The sequence below is a fragment of the Arachis hypogaea genome, chromosome 11, assembly GCF_003086295.3.
Source record: "Arachis hypogaea cultivar Tifrunner chromosome 11, arahy.Tifrunner.gnm2.J5K5, whole genome shotgun sequence".
Taxonomy (NCBI): Eukaryota; Viridiplantae; Streptophyta; class Magnoliopsida; order Fabales; family Fabaceae; genus Arachis; species Arachis hypogaea.
Genome location: NC_092046.1, coordinates 20,505,696 through 20,525,922, shown reverse-complemented (window position 1 = coordinate 20,525,922; position 20,227 = coordinate 20,505,696). Strand labels below are relative to the sequence as shown.

The 20,227-nt window shown below is 37.4% G+C and overlaps 1 long non-coding RNA gene and 1 other non-coding gene across 2 annotated transcripts; one reads left to right on the top strand and one right to left on the bottom strand.

Annotated features, from left to right (window-relative positions):
- Nucleotides 1–5,782: 5,782 nt before the first annotated feature.
- Nucleotides 5,783–5,890, bottom strand: LOC112725775 (small nucleolar RNA R71). Its single transcript, XR_003164858.1, has one exon. It is a non-coding gene; the product is annotated as a small nucleolar RNA R71 (small nucleolar RNA).
- A 10,232-nt stretch (nt 5,891–16,122) lies between these two features.
- On the top strand, nt 16,123–17,192 carry LOC140176503 (uncharacterized). The gene is made up of 3 exons (XR_011868105.1): nt 16,123–16,260; nt 16,893–17,012; nt 17,127–17,192. It is a non-coding gene; the product is annotated as an uncharacterized lncRNA (long non-coding RNA).
- The last annotated feature ends 3,035 nt before the right edge of the window (nt 17,193–20,227 follow it).

Below are 20,227 nucleotides of genomic sequence, written 5' to 3'. Positions count from 1 at the left end.
GTATCTTCTTGTTAAAATCTTTTTTTTTCAAAAATAATTTTTCTTTGATTAAATCTTGTGCCAAACTTTAAGTTTGGTGTTTTCTTGTTAATCTTTCTATAATTTTTGAAAATTTTAGTTTGGTTTGCTAAAAATTTTAAGTTTGGTGTTCTACCTTCATGTTCTTGTGGTTCTTGTGATTTTTCAAAGTGTTCTTGAGTTTTCCTTGTGTCTTGATCTTAAAATTTTTAAGTTTGGTTTTCCTTGGTGTTTTTCCTCCAAAATTTTCGAAAACAAGGAGCATTAGATCTAAAAATTTTAAATCTTGTGCTATTTTATTGTTTTTTTCTTTCCTTATTAAATTCAAAAAAATATCTTTTCTAACTATTTTTAAGCTAATATGTCGAAATTCTTCATAAAAATTTAGATTTCAATTTCAAAAATTTTATCTTATCATATCTTAGTTGTCAAGTTTTTTTAAAAAAAAAATCATATCTTTTTCAAAATCTCCTAACCACTTATTCTCTCTCTTCATTTTTTTCGAAAATCCTCTTAAACTATTTTCAATTTTTTTATTATAGTTTTATTATTTCGAGTTTTTTTAATATAATAAAATAAATAAAATAAAGCCACATCATCTCCCTTTCTCCATCATGGATCTAAGTGGAAATGAACAGTCTAGAAGGACTCTGTGGTCATATGCTAACCCCACTACTGCTTCATATGGGAGTAGTATCTGTATACCCTCCATCGGAGTCAGTAGCTTTGAGTTGAATCCTCAGCTCATTATCATGGTGCAGCAAAGTTGCCAGTATTCCGGTCTTCCACAGGAAGAACCTACAGAGTTTCTGGCACAGTTTTTACAAATTGTTGACACAGTACATGATAAGGAAGTAGATCAGGATGTCTACAGATTATTACTGTTTCCATTTGCTGTAAAAGATCAAGCTAAGAGGTGGTTAAATAACCAACCTAAGGCTAGCATAAGGACATGGAAACAGCTGTCAGAAAAATTCATGAATCAATACTTTCCTCCAAAACGGATGACACAGCTATGGCTGGACATCCAAGGCTTTAAACAAGGAGATAATGAATCTCTTTATGATGCCTGGGAGAGATACAGAGAGATGCTAAGAAAATGCCCCTCTGAAATGTTTTCAGAGTGGGTTCAGCTAGACATCTATTATGGGCTTACAGAAAGAGCTCAGATGTCTCTAGACTACTCAGCTGGTGGATCTATCCACATGAGAAAGACAATTGAAGAAGCTCAAGAGCTCATTGATACAGTTGCCAGAAATCAGCATCTGTACCTAAGCAGTGAACCTTCCATGAAAGAAGAGGCTAAAACAGTGACTACTGAATTCAGTCCTGCTGAACAAGCTACTGAATTCAATCAGTAATTGGATTTTCTAACAAAACAGTTAGCCGAATTCAAAGAGAGACTACAAGAGACAAGGATGGCTAATATAAATATGGAAGAACAATTAAAGCAAACAAAGCAGCAGCTATCAAAAAAAATAACAGAAGAATGCCAAGCAGTTCAATTAAGAAGTGGGAAAACATTAAATACCCCACCTCAAGGCAGCATGATGAGCGGATAATTTATACGCTTTTTGGCATTGTTTTTAGTATGTTTTTAGTAGGATCTAGTTACTTTTAGGGATGTTTTCATTAGTTTTTATGTTAAATTCATATTTGTGGACTTTACTATGAGATTTTGTGTTTTTCTGTGATTTCAGGTATTTTCTGGCTGAAATTGAGGGACTTGAGCAAAAATCAGATTCAGAGGTTGAAGAAGGACTGCTGATGCTGTTGGACTCTGACCTCTCTGCACTCAGTGGATTTTCTGGAGCTACAAAACTCAAAATGGCGTGCTTCAAATTGCGTTGGAAAGTAGACATCCAGGGCTTTCTATAAATATATAATAGTCCATACTTTGGCCAAGTTTAGATGACGCGAAAGGGCGTTGAACGCCAGTTCTACACTGCAGTCTGGAGTTAAACGCCAGAAACACGTCACGAACCAGAGTTGAACGCCAAAAACACGTTACAACTTGGCGTTCAACTCCAAAAGAAGCCTCTGCACGTGGAAAGCTAAAGCTCAGCCCAAGCACACACCAAGTGGGCCCTGGAAGTGGATTTATGCATCAATTACTTACTTTTGTAAACCCTAGTAGCTAGTTTAGTATAAATAGGACTTTTTACTATTGTATTTTCATCTTTGGAAGATCCTGGATTGTATTTTTGATCCTGTGATCACGTTTGGGGGCTGGCCATTCGGCCATGCCTGAACCTTTCACTTATGTATTTTTCAACGGTAGAGTTTCTACACTCCATAGATTAAGGTGTGGAGCTCTGCTGTTCCTCATGATTTAATGCAAAGTACTACTGTTTTTCTATTCAATTCAACTTATTCCGCTTCTAAGATATCCATTCATTCCCAAGAACATGATGAATGTGATGATTATGTGACGCTCATCATCATTCTCACTTATGAACGTGTGCCTGACAAACACTTCCGTTCTACATGCAAACAAGCTAGAATGAATATCTCTTAGATATCTAATACAGGGGACCGAGTCCGAGTTATTAGTATCTTCGTGGTATAAGTTAGAACCCATGGATGGCCATTCCTGAGATCCAGAAAGTCTAAACCTTGTCTGTGGTATTCCGAGTAGGATCTGGGAAGAGATGGCTGTGACGAACTTCAAACTCGCGAGTGCTGGGCGTAGTGATAGACGCAAAAGGAGGGTGAATCCTGTTCCAGTATGATCGAGAACCTCAGATGATTAGCCGTGCCATGACAGAGCATTTGGACCTTTTTCATAAGAGGATGGGATGTAGCCATTGACAACGGTGATGCCCTTACAGAAAGCTTGCCATGGAAAGGAGTAGGACTGATTGGATGAAGATAGCAGGAAAACAGAAGTTCAGAAGAATGAAAGCATCTCTATACGCTTATCTGAAATTCCCACCAATGAATTACATAAGTGTTTCTATCTTTTCTATTTATCTATTATTATTTATTTTCGAAAACTCCATAACCATTTGATATCAGCCTGACTGAGATTTACAAGATGACCATAGCTTGCTTCATACCAACAATCTCCGTGGGATCGACCCTTACTCACGTAAGGTTTTATTACTTGGACGACCCAGTGCACTTGCTGGTTAGTTGTGCGAAGTTGTGAAGTTATGTCTGGACCATGGTATTGTGCACCAGTTGTGGTGCCATTGCCAGGGAGAGAACGAACAATAAATTTTACAACCTCAGAGTAACAATTTCGCATGTATCAAGTTTTTGGCGCCGTTGCCAGAGATTGTTTGAGTTTGGACAACTGATGGTTCATCGTGTTGCTCGGATTAGGTAATTTTCTTTTTGTTTTATTTTCAAAAAAAATTTTCAAAAAAAAAAATCTTTCAAAAAGTTCTCATCTGTTTTCGAAAATTATTCTAAAATTTTTTTAAGAATGAATTCTAGTGTTTCATGAGGCATGTTGAAGCCTGACTGGCTGTAAAGCCATGTCTAAATTCATTTAGACTGGGGCTTCCAACCCAACATTATCAAGAGCAAGCTAGTTGTTGCTAATCCACCTGCTGCTGTTCCTGATCCACCTGATTTACATGCTAAAGCTTGACTGGCTATTAAGCCATGTCTAACCCTCAAATTGGAGCTTTAGACTAAGAGTGCATGATTCCTGGAATTCATATTAAAAATTTTGGAATCCTTATTTTTCTTTTTCACATTAATTTTCGAAAAATCCAAAAAAAAAAATCATAAAATCATAAAAATAAAAAAATATTTTGTGTTTCTTGTTTGAGTCTTGAGTCAATTTCAAGTTTGGTGTCAATTGCATTTTTTCTAAAAATTCTTTGCATTTTTTTCGAAAATTCATGCATTCATAGTGTTCTTCATGATCTTCAAGTTGTTCTTGGCCAGTCTTCTTGGCCAGTCTTCTTGTTTGATCTTCATATTTTCTTGTTTTGTGTCTTTTCTTGTTTTTCATATGCATTCTTGCATTCATAGTGTCTATACATGAAAAATTTCTAAGTTTGGTGTTTTGCATGTTTTCTTTTCTTGAAAATTTTTCAAAAATAAGTTCTTGATTTTCATCTTGACATTCATAGTGTTCTTGGTGTTCATCTTGACATTCATAGTGTTCTTGCATGCATCACATGTTTTGATCCAAAATTTTCATGCATTGCATCATTTTTCATGTTTTTCTCTCTCATCATTAAAAATTCAAAAATAAAAAAAATATCTTCCCCTTTTTCTTTTCATAAATTCAAAAATTTGAGTTGACTTTTTCAAAACTTTTTAAAATTCAATTGTTTCTTATGAGTCAAATCAAATTTTCAATTTAAAAATCTTATCTCTTTCAAAATCTTTTTCAAAAATCAAATCTTTTTCATTTCTCTTACTTATTTTTAAAAATTTGAAAAATATTTTTCAAAAATCTTTCTCTTAATTTTATTTCATAATTTTCGAAAATATCATCAAAAATTAATGTTTTGATTCAAAAATTTCAAGTTTGTTACTTGCTTGTTAAGAAAGATTCAAACTTTAAGTTCTAGAATCATATCTTGTGATTACTTGTGAGTCAAGTCATTAATTTTGATTTTCAAAAATCAAATCTTTTTCAAAACCAATTTCAATCATATCTTTTCAAAAATATCTTTTTATCTTATCTTTTTCAAAATCATATCTTTTTAATCATATCTTTTTAAAACATATCTTTTTCAAAAAGTTGATTTTAAAAATTATCTTTTCTAACTTCTTATCTTCTTATCTTTTCAAAATTGATTTTCAAATTTGTTTCAACTAACTAACTAACTTTTTGTTTGTTTCTCATCTCTTTCAAAACTGCCTAACTAACTATCCCTCTCTAATTTTCGAAAATCCCTCCCTCTTTTTCAAAAATTCTTTTTAATTAACTAATTGTTTCAAATTTTAATTTTAATTTATTTTTTCTTTTAATTTTCGAAAATCACTAACCATTTTTCAAAAATAATTTTCGAAAATCCTTCTCTCTCATCTCCTTCTATTTATTTATTCATCTACTAACACTTCTCTCCCATCCAAAATTTCGAACACTTCCTCCCTCTCTGTGTTCGAGTTTTTCCTCTTCTTCTTTTCTTCTACTCACATAAGGGAACCTCTATACTTGGGCAAAAAGGATCCCTATTATTATTATTATTATTATTATTATTATTATTATTATTATTATTATTATTATTATTATTATTATTCTGTCCCTCTTTTTTTTCATATGAGCAGGAGCAAGGACAAGAATATTCTTGTTGAAGCAGACCCTGAACCTGAAAGGACTCTGAAGAGGAAACTAAGAGAAGCTAAAATACAACAATCTAGAGATAACCTTACAGAAATTTTTGAACAGGAAGAAGAGATGGCAGCCGAAAATAATAATAATGCAAGGAGGATGCTTGGTGACTTTACTGCACCTAATTCCAATTTACATGGAAGAAGCATCTCCATCCCTACCATTGGAGCAAACAATTTTGAGCTTAAACCTTAACTAGTTTTTCTGATGCAGCAGAACTGCAAGTTTCATGTACTTCCATCTAAAGATCCTTTTCAGTTCTTAACTAAATTCTTGCAGATCTGTGATACTGTTAAGACTAATGGAGTAGATCCTGAAGTCTACAGGCTCATGCTTTTTCCTTTTGCTGTAAGAGACAGAGCTAGAATATGGTTGGACTCTCAACCTAAGGATAGCCTGAACTCTTGGGATAAGCTGGTCAAGGCTTTCTTAGCCAAGTTCTTTCCTCCTCAAAAGCTGAGTAAGCTTAGAGTGGATGTTCAAACCTTCAGACAGAAGGAAGGTGAATCCCTCTATGAAGCTTGGGAGAGATACAAGGAACTGACCAAAAAGTGTCCTTCTGACATGCTTTCAGAATGGACTATCCTGGATATATTCTATGATGGTCTGTCTGAATTAGCTAAGATGTCATTGGATACTTCTGCAGGTGGATCCATTCACCTAAAGAAAATGCCTGCAGAAGCTTAGGAACTCATTGACATGGTTGCTAATAACCAGTTTATGTACACTTCTGAGAGGAATCCTGTGAGTAATGGGATGCCTCAGAAGAAGGGAGTTCTTGAAATTGATACTCTGAATGCCATATTGGCCCAGAATAAAATATTGACTCAGCAAGCCAATATGATTTCTCAGAGTCTGAATGGAATGCAAGCTGCATCCAACTGTACTCAAGAGGCATCTTCTGAAGAAGAAGCTTATGATCCTGAAAACCCTGCAATAGCAGAGGTGAATTACATGGGTAAACCATATGAAAACACCTATAATCCCTCATGGAGAAATCACCCAAATCTCTCATGGAAGGATCAACAAAAGCCTCAACAAGGCTTTAATAATGGTGGAAGAAACAGGTTTAGCAATAGTAAACCTTTTCCATCATCCACTCAGCAACAGACAGAGAACTCTGAACAAAATACCTCTAATTTAGAAAACTTAGTCTCTGATCTATCTAAGGCCACTGTAAGTTTCATGAATGAAACAAGGTCCTCCATTAGAAATTTGGAGGCACAAGTGGGCCAGCTGAGTAAAAGGATCACTGAAATCCCCCCTAGTACTCTCCCAAGCAATACAGAAGAAAATCGAAAAGGAAAGTGCAAGGCCATTGAAATGACCATCATGGCCGAATCCAAGGAGGAAAGGAAGGACGTGAATCCCAAGGAGGAAAACCTCCTGGGACGTCCAGTGATCAACAAGGAGTTTCCCTCTGAGGAACCAAAGAAATATGAGGCTCATCTAGAGACCATAGAGATTCCATTAAACCTCCTTATGTCATTCATGAGCTCTGATGAGTATTCCTCATCTGAAGAGAATGAGAATGTTACTGAAGAGCAAGTTGCCAAGTTCCTTGGTGCTATCATGAAGCTGAATGCCAATTTATTTGGTAATGAGACTTGGGGAGATGAACCTCCCCTGTTCAGCAATGAACTAAATGCATTGGATCAACTGAGATTGCCTCAGAAGAAACAGGATCCTGGAAAGTTCCTGATACCTTGTACCATAGGCACCATGACCTTTGAGAAGGCTCTATGTGACCTGAGGTCAGGAATAAACCTCATGCCACTCTCTGTAATGGAGAAATCGGGAATCTTTAAGGTACAAGCTGCTAAAATCTCATTAGAGATGGCAGACAATTCCAGAAAACAGGCTTATGGACAAGTAGAGGACATATTAGTAAAGGTTGAAGGCCTTTACATCCCTGCTGATTTCATAATCTTAGATACTGGGAAGGATGAGGATGGATCCATCATCCTTGGAAGACCCTTCCTAGCCACAGCAAGAGCTGTGATTGATGTTAACAGAGGTGAGCTAGTCCTTCAATTGAATGAGGACTCCCTTGAGTTTAAAACTCAAGGACATCCTTCTGTAAACATGGAAAAGAGGCACAGTAAGCTTCTCTCAAAACAGAGTCAACCAGAGCCTCACAGTCAAACTCTAAGTTTGGTGTTGGGAGGCCACAACCAAACTCTAAGTTTGGTGTTGAACTCCTATATCCAAACTCTAAGTTTGGTGTTGGAAAGTCTCAACAATGCTCTGAACATCTGTGAGGCTCCATGAGAGTCCACTGTCAAGCTATTGACATTAAAGAAGCGCTTGTTGGGAGGCAACCCAATTTTATTTATTTTTAATTTATTTTTATTGTTATTTCATGTTTTATTAGGTTCATGATCATATGGAGTCACAAAATAAATATAAAATTTGAAAACGGAATCAAAAACAGCAGAAGAAAAATCACACCCTGGAGGAGGATCTTACTGGCCTTTAAATGCCAGTAAGGAGCATCTGGCTGGCGTTCAATGCCAGAACAGAGCATGGATCTGACGTTGAATGCCAGAAACAAGCAGCATCCTGGCGTTCAGATGCCAGAAATGCACAGTGAAGAAGAGCTGGCGCTGAACGCCAGAAACAAGCATCTGGCTGGCGTTCAACGCCAGAAATATGCTGCATCTGGGTGCTGAACGCCCAGAACAAGCATCAATTCGGCGTTTAAACGCCAGAATTGCCTGCAAAGGCATTTTACATGCCTAATGGGTGCAGGGATGCAAATCCTTGACACCTCAGGATCTGTGGACCCTACAGGATCAACTCAGCATCTGTGGACCCCACAGGATCCCCACCTACCACCACTCACTCTCTTCCCTCTTCTCAATGTTCATCATCTCTTTCCAATAAACACTCTTCCCCAAAACTCTTCACCAATCACCTCAATCTCTCTTCCCTATCACCACTTCACCACTTACATCCATCCACTCTTCCCCATAAACCTACCTCATCAACCCCACCTACCTTCAAAATTCAAAATCAATTTCCCACCCAAAACCCACCCTTATGGCCGAACCTTACCCCCCTCCCCTCCCTATATAAAGCCCTCCATTCTTCTTCATTTTCACACAACACAACCCTCTCTTCCCCTTCTTGGCCGAAACACATCTCTCTCTCCCTCTTCTTCATCTCTTCTTCTTCTTCATCTATTCTTTCTTCTTTTGTTCGAGGGTAAGCAATATTCTAATTTTGGTGTGGTAAAAGCATAAGCTTTTTGTTTTTCCATTACCATTGATGGCACCCAAGACCGGAGAATCCTCTAGAAAAGGGAAAGGGAAGACAAAAGCTTCCACCTCCGAGTCATGGGAGATCAAAAGATTCATCTCCAAAGCTCATCAAGACCACTTCTATGATGTTGTGGCCAAGAAGAAGGTGATCCCCGAGGTCCCTTTCAAACTCAAGAAAAATGAGTATCCGGAGATCCGACATGAGATCCATAGAAGAGGTTGGGAAGTTCTAACAAACCCCATCCAACAAGTCAGAATTCTAATGGTTCAAGAGTTCTATGCTAATGCATGGATCACTAGGAACCATGATCAAAGTAAGAACCCAAACCCAAAGAATTATCTCACTATGGTTCGGGGGAATTACTTAGAATTTAGTCCGGAAAACGTGAGGTTGGCGTTCAACTTGCCAATGATGGAAGAGAACGCATGCCCCTACACAAGGAGAGTCAACTTTGATCAAAGGTTGGACCAAGTCCTCATGGACATATGTGTGGAAGGAGCTCAATGGAAGATTGACTCAAAAGGCAAACCGGTTTAACTGAGAAGACTGGACCTTAAGCCTGTAGCTAGAGGATGGTTGGAGTTCATTCAACGCTCAATCATTCCCACTAGCAACCGGTCTGAAGTTACTATAGACCGGGCCATCATGATCCATAGCATCATGATTGGAGAAGAGGTGGAGGTTCATGAGATTATACCTCAAGAATTCTACAAGGTGGCTGACAAGTCCTCCACTATGGCAAGGTTAGCCTTTCCTCACCTCATTTTCCATCTATGTTACTCAGTTGGAGCTTTAATAGAAGGAGACATTCCCGTTGAGGAAGAGAAACCTATCACTAAGAAAAGGATGGAGCAAGCAAGAGATCCCATTCATGGATCTCAAGAGACGCATGAAGCTCATCACCATGAGATCTCGGAGATGCCTCAAATGTATCTCCCTCCACAAAACTATTGGGAGCAAATCAACACCTCCCTAGGAGAATTAAGTTCCAACATGGGACAATTAAGGGTGGAACATCAAGAGCACTCCATCATCCTTCATGAAATTAGAGAAGATCAAAAAGCAATGAGGGAGGAGCAACAAAGACAAGGAAGAGACATAGAAGAGCTCAAAGACATCATTGGTTCCTCAAGAAGGAAACGCCACCATCACTAAGGTGGATTCATTCCTTGTTCTTAAATTCTCTGTCTTTCGTTTTCTTTATGTTAAGTGCTTATCCATGTTTGTGTCTTATTACATGATCATTAGTATTTAGTAACTTTGTCTTAAAGTTATGAATGTCCTATGAATCCCTCACCTCTCTTAAATGAAAAATGTTTTAATTCAAAAGAACAAGAAGTACATAAGTTTCGAATTTATCCTTGAACTTAGTTTAATTATATTGATGTGGTGACAATACTTTTCGTTTTCTGAATGAATGCTTGAACAGTGCATATGTCTTTTGAAGTTGTTGTTTAAGAATGTTAAATATGTTGGCTCTTGAAAGAACGATGACAAGGAGACATGTTATTTGATAATCTGAAAAATCATAAAAATGATTCTTGAAACAAGACAAAGCAGTGAATACAAAGCTTGCAGAAGAAAAAAAAATAGCGAAAAAAATAGAAAGAAAAAGAAAAAGCAAGCAGAAAAAGCCAAAGCTCTTAAAACCAAAAGGCAAGAGCAAAAAGCCAATAGCCCTTAAAACCAAAAGGCAAGGGTAATAAAAAGGATCCCAAGGCTTTGAGTATCAGTGGATAGGAGGGACTAAAGGAATAAAATCCTGGCCTAAGCGGCTAAACCAAGCTGTCCCTAACCATGTGCTTGTGGCGTGAAGGTGTCAAGTGAAAGCTTGAGACTGAGCGGTTAAAGTCAAGGTCCAAAGCAAAAAAAAGAGTGTGCTTAAGAACCCTGGACACCTCTAAATGGGGACTTTAGCAAAGCTGAGTCACAATCTGAAAAGGTTCACCCAGTTATGTGTCTGTGGCATTTATGTATCCAGTGGTAATACTGGAAAACAAAGTGTTTAGGGCCACGGCCAAGACTCATAAAGTAGCTGTGTTCAAGAATCAACATACTGAACTAGGAGAATCAATAACACTATCTGAACTCTGAGTTCCTGTAGATGCCAATCATTCTGGACTTCAATGGATAAAGTGAGATGCCAAAACTATTCAAGAGGCAAAAAGCTACAAGTCCCGCTCATCTGATTGGAGCTATGTTTCATTGATAGTTTGGAATTTATAGTATATTCTCTTCTTTTTATCCTATTTGATTTTTAGTTGCTTGGGGACAAGCAACAATTTAAGTTTGGTGTTGTGATGAGCGGATAATTTATACGCTTTTTGGCATTGTTTTTAGTATGTTTTTAGTAGGATCTAGTTACTTTTAGGGATGTTTTCATTAGTTTTTATGTTAAATTCATATTTGTGGACTTTACTATGATATTTTGTGTTTTTCTGTGATTTCAGGTATTTTCTGGCTGAAATTGAGGGACTTGAGCAAAAATCAGATTCAGAGGTTGAAGAAGGACTGCTGATGCTGTTGGACTCTGACCTCTCTGCACTCAAAGTGGATTTTCTGGAGCTAAAAAACTCAAAATGGCGTGCTTCAAATTGCGTTGGAAAGTAGACATCCAGGGATTTCTAGAAATATATAATAGTCCATACTTTGGCCAAGTTTAGATGACACAAAAGGGCGTTGAACGCCAGTTTTACGCTGCAGTCTGGAGTTAAACGCCAGAAACACGTCACGAACCAGAGTTGAACACCAAAAACACGTTACAACTTGGCGTTCAACTCCAAAAGAAGCCTCTACACGTGGAAAGCTAAAGCTCAGCCCAAGCACACACCAAGTGGGCCCTGGAAGTGGATTTATGCATCAATTACTTACTTCTGTAAACCCTAGTAGCTAGTTTAGTATAAATAGGACTTTTTACTATTGTATTTTCATCTTTGGAAGATCCTGGATTGTATTTTTGATCCTGTGATCACGTTTGGGGGCTGGCCATTCGGCCATGCCTGAACCTTTCACTTATGTATTTTTCAACGGTAGAGTTTCTACACTCCATAGATTAAGGTGTGGAGCTCTGCTGTTCCTCATGATTTAATGCAAAGTACTACTGTTTTTCTATTCAATTCAACTTATTCCGCTTCTAAGATATCCATTTGTTCCCAAGAACATGATGAATGTGATGATTATGTGACGCTCATCATCATTCTCACTTATGAACGCGTGCCTGACAAACACTTCCGTTCTACATGCAAACAAGCTAGAATGAATATCTCTTAGATATCTAATATAGGGGACCGAGTCCGAGTTATTAGTATCTTCGTGGTATAAGTTAGAATCCATGGATGGCCATTCCTGAGATCTGGAAAGTCTAAACCTTGTCTGTGGTATTTCGAGTAGGATCTGGGAAGGGATGGCTGTGACGAACTTCAAACTCGCGAGTGCTGGGCGTAGTGACAGACGCAAAAGGAGGGTGAATCCTGTTCCAGTATGATCGAGAACCTCAGATGATTAGCCGTGCCGTGACAGAGCATTTGGACCTTTTTCACAAGAGGATTGGATGTAGCCATTGACAACGGTGATGCCCTTACAGAAAGCTTGCCATGGAAAGGAGTAGGACTGATTGGATGAAGACAGCAGGAAAGCAGAAGTTCAGAAGAGCGAAAGCATCTCTATACGCTTATCTGAAATTCCCACCAATGAATTACATAAGTGTTTCTATCTTTTCTATTTATCTATTATTATTTATTTTCGAAAACTCCATAACCATTTGATATCAGCCTGACTGAGATTTACAAGATGACCATAGCTTGCTTCATACCAACACTACAAGAAAAATACCCATTCAGCCACACTTTTTTTAACCTACATTTGAAAAGCGTAGCCTATTCATAGAATAGGCTACGCTTTTCTCTATGTTGCCTTTTCATAAGAGAAAAGGATACACAATTGTGGCATCATTTAAAAAGTGTAGCCTTAGGTATTTTAGAAATCACTTATAAAACGTAGCCGTAGGTTGATATCTATAGGTTCACTTTTTGTATCAAAAGGAACGCTTTTAGAAAGTAGCCTATTTATTAAGTTTTGGGTACATTTTAAAAGTGATGCCTAATCTTTTTAGAGCAAAAAATTTGACACTTAGTAAATTTTTTAATTTCCCTATTAACTTTTTATCGGTGTAAGCACACACACTCTGTAAGCTCACACTTAGTAAAAATTTTCCCTCCAAAGCTCAGAATTCACCCAACTTGTCACCACCAACACTTTGTCGCCTATCTCATCAAACCCCAGATACGTTCTGCCGTCGCACTATCCACTCAAGAACCATCGGTGTCGCCAGAAATTAAACTCCAAATACGCTCTGCCGCCGTCGTCATCGAATGCCAGTGAGAGAGAGAAAGAGAGCTCAAGGAAGAGAGAAAACACAATGGAAGAGAGAAGAAAGGGGTGCTCTGTCGCCGCTGAAGCTCCACCGCCGCTGCTAGGGCTCCACCAACACAAATATGTTCTTTCAAGGGAGGCATTGACACAGCTCTCCAAAGCACACTTAGGGATTTTTTTACCCTTTCCTCCCAAAGCACACTGATCATATCGCACCCTCACCTTCGATTCCCCATCAGAGAAACCTTTCGTGCCCTCACCTCTCACCTTCGCCACTCACCGTCCCCACTCACCACTCACCACTCACGACTTCGCCAGTCATGGTCAGCTGCGCCCTCCTGCATTGATCGTCAGCTGCGCCCTCCTGAATTGATCGTTAGCTGCGCCCTCACCATCGTCGTCTCTGCCCTCAGCTCATCCTCTCTGCGCTCAGCTCGTCTCTCTGCGCTCACATCGTCGAGAAGGTATCTATAGATTTCTGTATGGTTCTGAAATTTGGGTGGTTAGGGTTCCAATTTTAGGGTTTTTAATTTGGGGATTTTTTATCTGGTTTACATGCAATTGTGAATTGTGATTTGATGAACAACCCATGTATTGTTGATGAACATACATGCTATTTATTTATTTCCATCTGCGTCTACTCGTTCTTCTTGCCTCTGCGCATTCTGGTTCCATTTTCTCCTTTGAATCTGCCGCTGCTTGTGCAATCTGATGATGAACATTTTTTTTAATGGTTGAGTATATTGCTAAATTTATTGCTTTAATCACTAGGTGCTGTGTTAAAGAAGGAACAAATTTTTTCTGCAACCCAGCATGTTTAAGGAGAGTCGCAAGCTTCTGCTAGGTCCATACGTCTTTGTTGTATGCTATAATTGCTAGTGCTTCCTCTAATGAACTTGTATTCTATAGTTGGAAAATAATTAATTGCTAGTGCTTCTTCAGTGTCCTACAATTTGAAAGCCCAGGAGCCTCTGTCCTTTCTTTTCATTTGTTGTATAGTTTTGCATTTGACTTGTTTTTTATGTGCAGGATAAATACAAAGTATACAATCTTTGTTCTGAGCGGCTGTATGATGCATCATTGTTTGAGGGAAAGGTGAGTCCTAAATTTTACTGAGTCTTTGAGGAGAAGTGTGGAACCACAAAAGCGATGTGAATTTCATTTATACTCCATAAACTTTAAGTGTCTCATTAATGTATGCTTTAATTTCTTTGTCTACTTTGAATATATTAATTCATATCATCTATCATTAGTTTTGTTATGATGATAACTAGACAGCTTAGACTATATGTGTCAGCTTTCTGTTTCACTTGGGTTATAGTTTTTTTCAGCACTTAGATTTGTTTTTCAAACTTCATAGTTTCGTGAATTGAATGGATGCTTTGCTCTGTATTCTCTCTGGTTTTATTATTGCATTAGGGGCAAAGCTTTTTTGTTCTTCTATTGTGTACGATTGAATTTGTGCTATAGAGTTCATGTTCTTGTTATGTAATTTGTATTAATGGAATCCAAAATAGTGCAGGGGCATTTGAGTTTTGAAATACTTTCAATTCTTATTAATAGTCTTCAATATGTAATGCAAGATCACTTGGAGGATTTTAATTGGTGTTGCCACGGATTATGTAATCCGACAGCCCATTCCAGAGGTAAGCAGCACTGTATTTCTCAAAATTTGGAGGCAAAAAAGTTTCTGATTGATGCACTAATTTATGAAGTTTTATTCCTTAATTTGTCTTCAATTTTTTAAACCTTATGCTTCAATTTACTTGTGTAACTTGATGTATTCTTGAACTATGTGTTATGTGCATTGGTGGAGATTTTGCTACTTGTGTTCAGTGCAGTAAATTGCCGGTCCTACTTGTATTCAGTGCTGTGAGATTTTGCTAATAAACATGTTTGCTAGTAAATTTAGAAGTTCATATAGTTCTAATTTCTACTGTGTTGTGTGCCTGTCCTTTCTTGACATGCATTTGTTGACTTATTTTGGTGTTGCATGTTATTTGGGGGTGTTAGCTACTGGATATACCACTGATAGGAATTGGGGGTTTTAGCATTATACTGATTCGCGTTATACTGCATGATCAATGCCGAGCAGCAGACTTTCATTTTCTCTCAGTGACATTTAATCGGAAAAGAGGAGAAACTATTAGTAAGTGTAGCTTCTGCTAAAGAGCTTCTCTTCATGTGGTATTTCAGGGTAACTCAAGAGCTTCTCTTCATCTTTATATTCATGTTTGGACGGCAAGTACTAAACTTTACCATTACAGACTAACTGTGATGTGAAATGCATACTTCCATTTGGATTAAGTTAAAGGGTACTTCATTTTGTACCTTTATCTATATATGCTATACCTGCATGCAAATGGGCGTTGAATTCTTTGGATATGCATGGCTTAGTTAGCATTTAATTGGTTCAACTGTATGGACTCTTGAAATATATTAAAAATATATATGATTTTTTTCCTACCCAATTGCATAGGCAGTCAAATAATGCACACTTAGGAAATAGTTTCTTTTTGAGTATGTGCTCACATCGTTAAGTATGTATTTATTGATTTCTATTTGGTTCTGCAATTTCAGAGGTTTAGGGTTCCGATTTTAGGGGTTTTAATTTGGGGGTTTTAATCTGTGAAATATGGGTTTGTGAATAGTGATTTGATAACATGCATGCTGTTGTTGATGAAGATGCGTGGTTTAACTGATTATTTTTTTGCCTGTTTTGTACTTATAAATAACTAACTCATTTGGGGGAAATTGTTTCTGATATTCTGTTATTTATTAAGAATTAGAATGCTCATGATAAGACACAAGTAAAAACTGGAATAAGTTAGGGAAAATAGTATTGGCTTTCACAACAACGATAAAAATTTTTGTTCATTGAAATATTAATTCAATTGGACACAAGGGAAAACTTAAGAAAAATATTAATTCCCTTATGCTCATGATTACTGATTGTAGATCCTTCTTCACGGGGCATCTACCTGAGGGAGGCTACTGCTTTCCAACAATCTACTGAGGTGAGAGCATAATCAGCTTGTGCACCATTGATGATCAAAGCATATCTTTAGGTCAGATATTTGAAAAAACTATGATTTGAAAATGGATTAAAGATTGGAATGTGGGAAAAATTCTACTAGACATGCTACTTTTGCATTTGTCTTTACCAGCTAGGTCTCAGCTTGGACCAAGGGAAAGGAGCCGATGGAGCAGCAGCACCAGGAGTAGGCTTCTTGAAGCCACCGGAAGAGGCCTCCGGTAGCGGCAAGCGCTTTCGCGACGACGTCCTTGATGCCAGAGCTAAGAATGTAAACACCCTGTCCCTCTCTCTCTCTCTCTCGCTTTGCGTAACAGAAAATTAGCTCAAATGCATTCAATATTTGTTTTTTTTTTCAAGGCAGGGTTTTGAGTTCCGAACTGGAACTAAAATACAATTGCATGTGGCAGTTTTTTAACTAATTAGAATCACTTTCGAAATTCCTTGAAAATGATGTTGGGAAAGAAAGCATGTTGTAGTTTTGAAAAAATAAAGAGCAAGGCAGGGTTATTCCATGGCTGTTATGGAAACCAAATTATTGTTTCAGGATGGTCATCTTTGGTTTTTCTTTTCCCCTCTATTCGAGGTCAGACAGCAGGGGAAAAAACTTGTTGCAGTGTGTGCTTCAGTGCTTCTTGATTTGAGCAACTAGCTATTGATAAACTCTGCACTTGTGCTGACTATTATTGTTGAATCATTGTTGTAGGTATTGACTTATAGGTGTAAGTTGGTGTTACAAATTTTGATAAAATGGTTTGAACATTTCAGGATTACGATTTAGTGCAAGTTTATTTACACCTTCTCCATACTGCTGTGATCACTGAGAGGCAGAGGAGGAGTTGCTGTTTTAGTTTCCTCACCCCCTTATTTTGGCCCCCCTGATCATCTGTAATCTTTTAACAGGTTTTTCATGGCCAACCAATGCCTACTACTATTCCGGCAGCTCCACATCCTCCAACAATGCGTCCTAGGGTGCGGGCTAGAAGAGGACAGGCTACAGACCCACACAGCATAGCTGAACGGGTGAGCTTTGGGATATTTGCACAAATATATGCTGTCTGCTGGTTATGGTGTTAAAATTTAAAGACGGGGTGTTTATTTTGTAGCTCAGTTCTTCACGTTACATTATGGTTACAGTTGCGCAAAGAAAGAATAGCAGAAAGAATCAGGGCTCTACAAGAACTGGTTCCAAGTGTCAACAAGGTATGTAACTGCTCTAATGCAGTTTGTGATCCTCTTTAATATTAGCAATAGTGAAATAGTATAAAAGGAAAGGAATATTGTCTTGTTTAGCCAAAAAAGTGAGAAAAGATGGTGTATTATGTTGACATTTATAGAGATATATCTATTATCATCCCCCACTTTCCTTTCTGGCTTGAAATTGTAAATGATAATGCCACACTTTAGTTTATTATCAACTTGTGAATAAGTGTATTCATGTCTTTCTCCTAAAACAAAAATAGGTCTTTTCATGGTGTGCATTTGGTCATTTTGTCCGCATTGTAGGTATCGTTCATTCACTACTTCTTTAGCTCATCAGATCTCCACTAACACTATTGCCTATCATAGGTCTTATCTTTCTTTTTACAATATAAATACTAAAATAGATGTTATTACTTATATCAAGGGGTTGGTTTGCTTTTCTATATATGGCCTAAGAAACAATATCTTTTACTTTTCCTCCAATTTTTTGTCTTTCAATAGGAAAATTTGATAGAAAATACAATAGAAGGAAGTAGCCATTTTCATAGAAATATGGAGGATCTGTATTCGTTTTAGTCTTCTGGTCTTTTCCCTGTCAATATATTGTTCCAATAGATATGATATTTGCAGATATATATATATAATGTAATTTATGTAGCGAATTGGCACCTTGAAAATTATTTTCATATAAATGAGTAAATGTGTTCTTTGGATTTAGAATATGGCATCTGCCTCTGGACCTATTGAGTTGTCAAATCAGTTTAAGATTGTGCTTGTCCGCAACTCCACATATAGATTAAATCTCCTGATCCACTTTTCATGCAATTGTTTCATTGAGCATAAATAACAAAAACATGCTTGAAAAGGATAAAAAGAGGGATACCATGCCCACATATTTTGACTTGATGTGTACTAAATTTTTTATACTTCTTGAAGCTTGAAATTAATCTACTGGTTTCAGGGGATATTTCTTTTAATAATTTCTTTGAAGGTAGTTTTGCTCTGTTTGCATGACCGCCCTCTGTTTCATTAAAAAGACAATAACACTGAATTGTTCTAACATTTTTAATATTATTGTGCTTTTTCTCTTGATCAGACGGATAGAACTGTAATGTTAGATGAAATAATTGATCTGCATTTGTTTATTTCAGGTACTGCACTTATTTAATTGATCTGTCCTGTTTCTATCCAAGGAACAAGCTTTTGCCTTCTTCGATTCCGCCTGCTCTGCTCTTCTGCCCTGTGCTATCCAGTTCTGCCCTAATTTTCACCTTCTTCTAGGTTGTCTTTTTAAGTAACGAAGATTAAGCAATGGAGATTAAGCTGATTATTATTGTGGTTTATTGGCTAAGATAGAGTACTGTTTAAAATGTTTACATGTATAGTTGACTAATGACTTTTATTAGAAGATACTTATATATGTAGGATATGTTTTTTTGTAGAGTATTAGTAGTAAATTCAAAGTAATATTATGGTTATTTTGATATGGCTATGCTTACTTTAGTGTGAGATGTATGAATTTTTACAATTAACTTCATTCTAGTACTTTTGGATTATTATTATAAATATATTTTGGTTAGAGATAATTTTTATTATTTAAAAAAATTATTTAGTATAATTATGTATTTATTTTTATTTTATAATATTCAACTCATTTAAATAAAAATGCAGAATTATTATACATGTAATCATATTAACTATTATGTTGTATTAATATATATATATATATATATATATACAGAAAAAAAAAGAGACCTAAGGCTACACTTATATACAGTAGCTATAGTATACAAAAAAAAAAAAACGAGGGACCTAAGGCTACACTTATAAAAAGTAGCCATGGTATACAATGTGGCTACGCTTTATAGGTGATGCAGTAGGTATTAAAAAGCGTAGCCTATTCTGGCAAAAATGGAAGCTGAAAAGCGTAGCCTTTGGTCCTGGACAGCATCACTTGAAAAGCGTAGCCTATTCCCAAACGCCAAAAGCGTAGCCCTTGGTGCAGAAAAGCGTAGCCTTTGAGAATAGGCAACGGCCGAATAGGAATCACCCCAAAAAGCGTAGCCGTAGCCCAAAAAGCGTAGCCGTAGCCTAAGGCATCATTTTTTTTCACTTTTGGCTACACTTTTCAAGTGTACCTGAATGGGTGTTTTTCTTGTAGTGCAACAATCTCCGTGGGATCGACCCTTACTCACGTAAGGTTTTATTACTTGGACGACCCAGTGCACTTGCTGGTTAGTTGTGCGAAGTTGTGAAGTTATGTTTGGACCATGGTATTGTGCACCAGTTGTGGTGCCATTGCCAGGGAGAGAACGAACAATAAATTTTACAACCTCAGAGTAACAATTTCGCATGTATCACAGCAGGAAGCCAAGAAATGAGCAAACTACCCAAATTCCATCTGAGGACAGTAAGAGCCCGGGGAAAAATAATTCTGGCGCTAAAACGCCAGAAATTGGGTGGAAGGCTGGCGTTGAACGCCCAAACCATGCTCAGGACTGGTGTTCAACGCCAGAAACAAGCAAGGAACTGGCGTTGAACGCCCAAAGGAAGAACAGTTCTGGCGTTCAGACGCCAGGAACACCTGAGGAGTTGGCATCTAACGTCACTCCAGCTTCCAACCCTGGCACTCAATTGCCAGTGAGGGATTAAACACACACACAAGTGCTGATGACAACCCCTCTAAAAGGGCTTCTTCAACCACTTCTGTAGGAAATAAACCTGCAGTAACCAAAGTTGAGGAATATAAAGCCAAGATACCTTATCCTCAAAAACTCTGCCAAGAGGAGCAGGATAAGCAATTTGCTCGCTTTGCAGACTATTTCAGGACTCTTGAAATAAAGATTCCATTTGCAGAAGCACTTGAGCAAATACCTTCTTATGCCAAGTTCATGAAAGAGATCTTAAGTCATAAGAAGGATTGGAGAGAAACTGAAAAAGTTCTCCTCACTGAAGAATACAGTGCAGTCATTCTGAAAAGCTTCCCTGAAAAGCTTAAAGATCCCGAAAGCTTTCTGATACCATGCATATTAGAG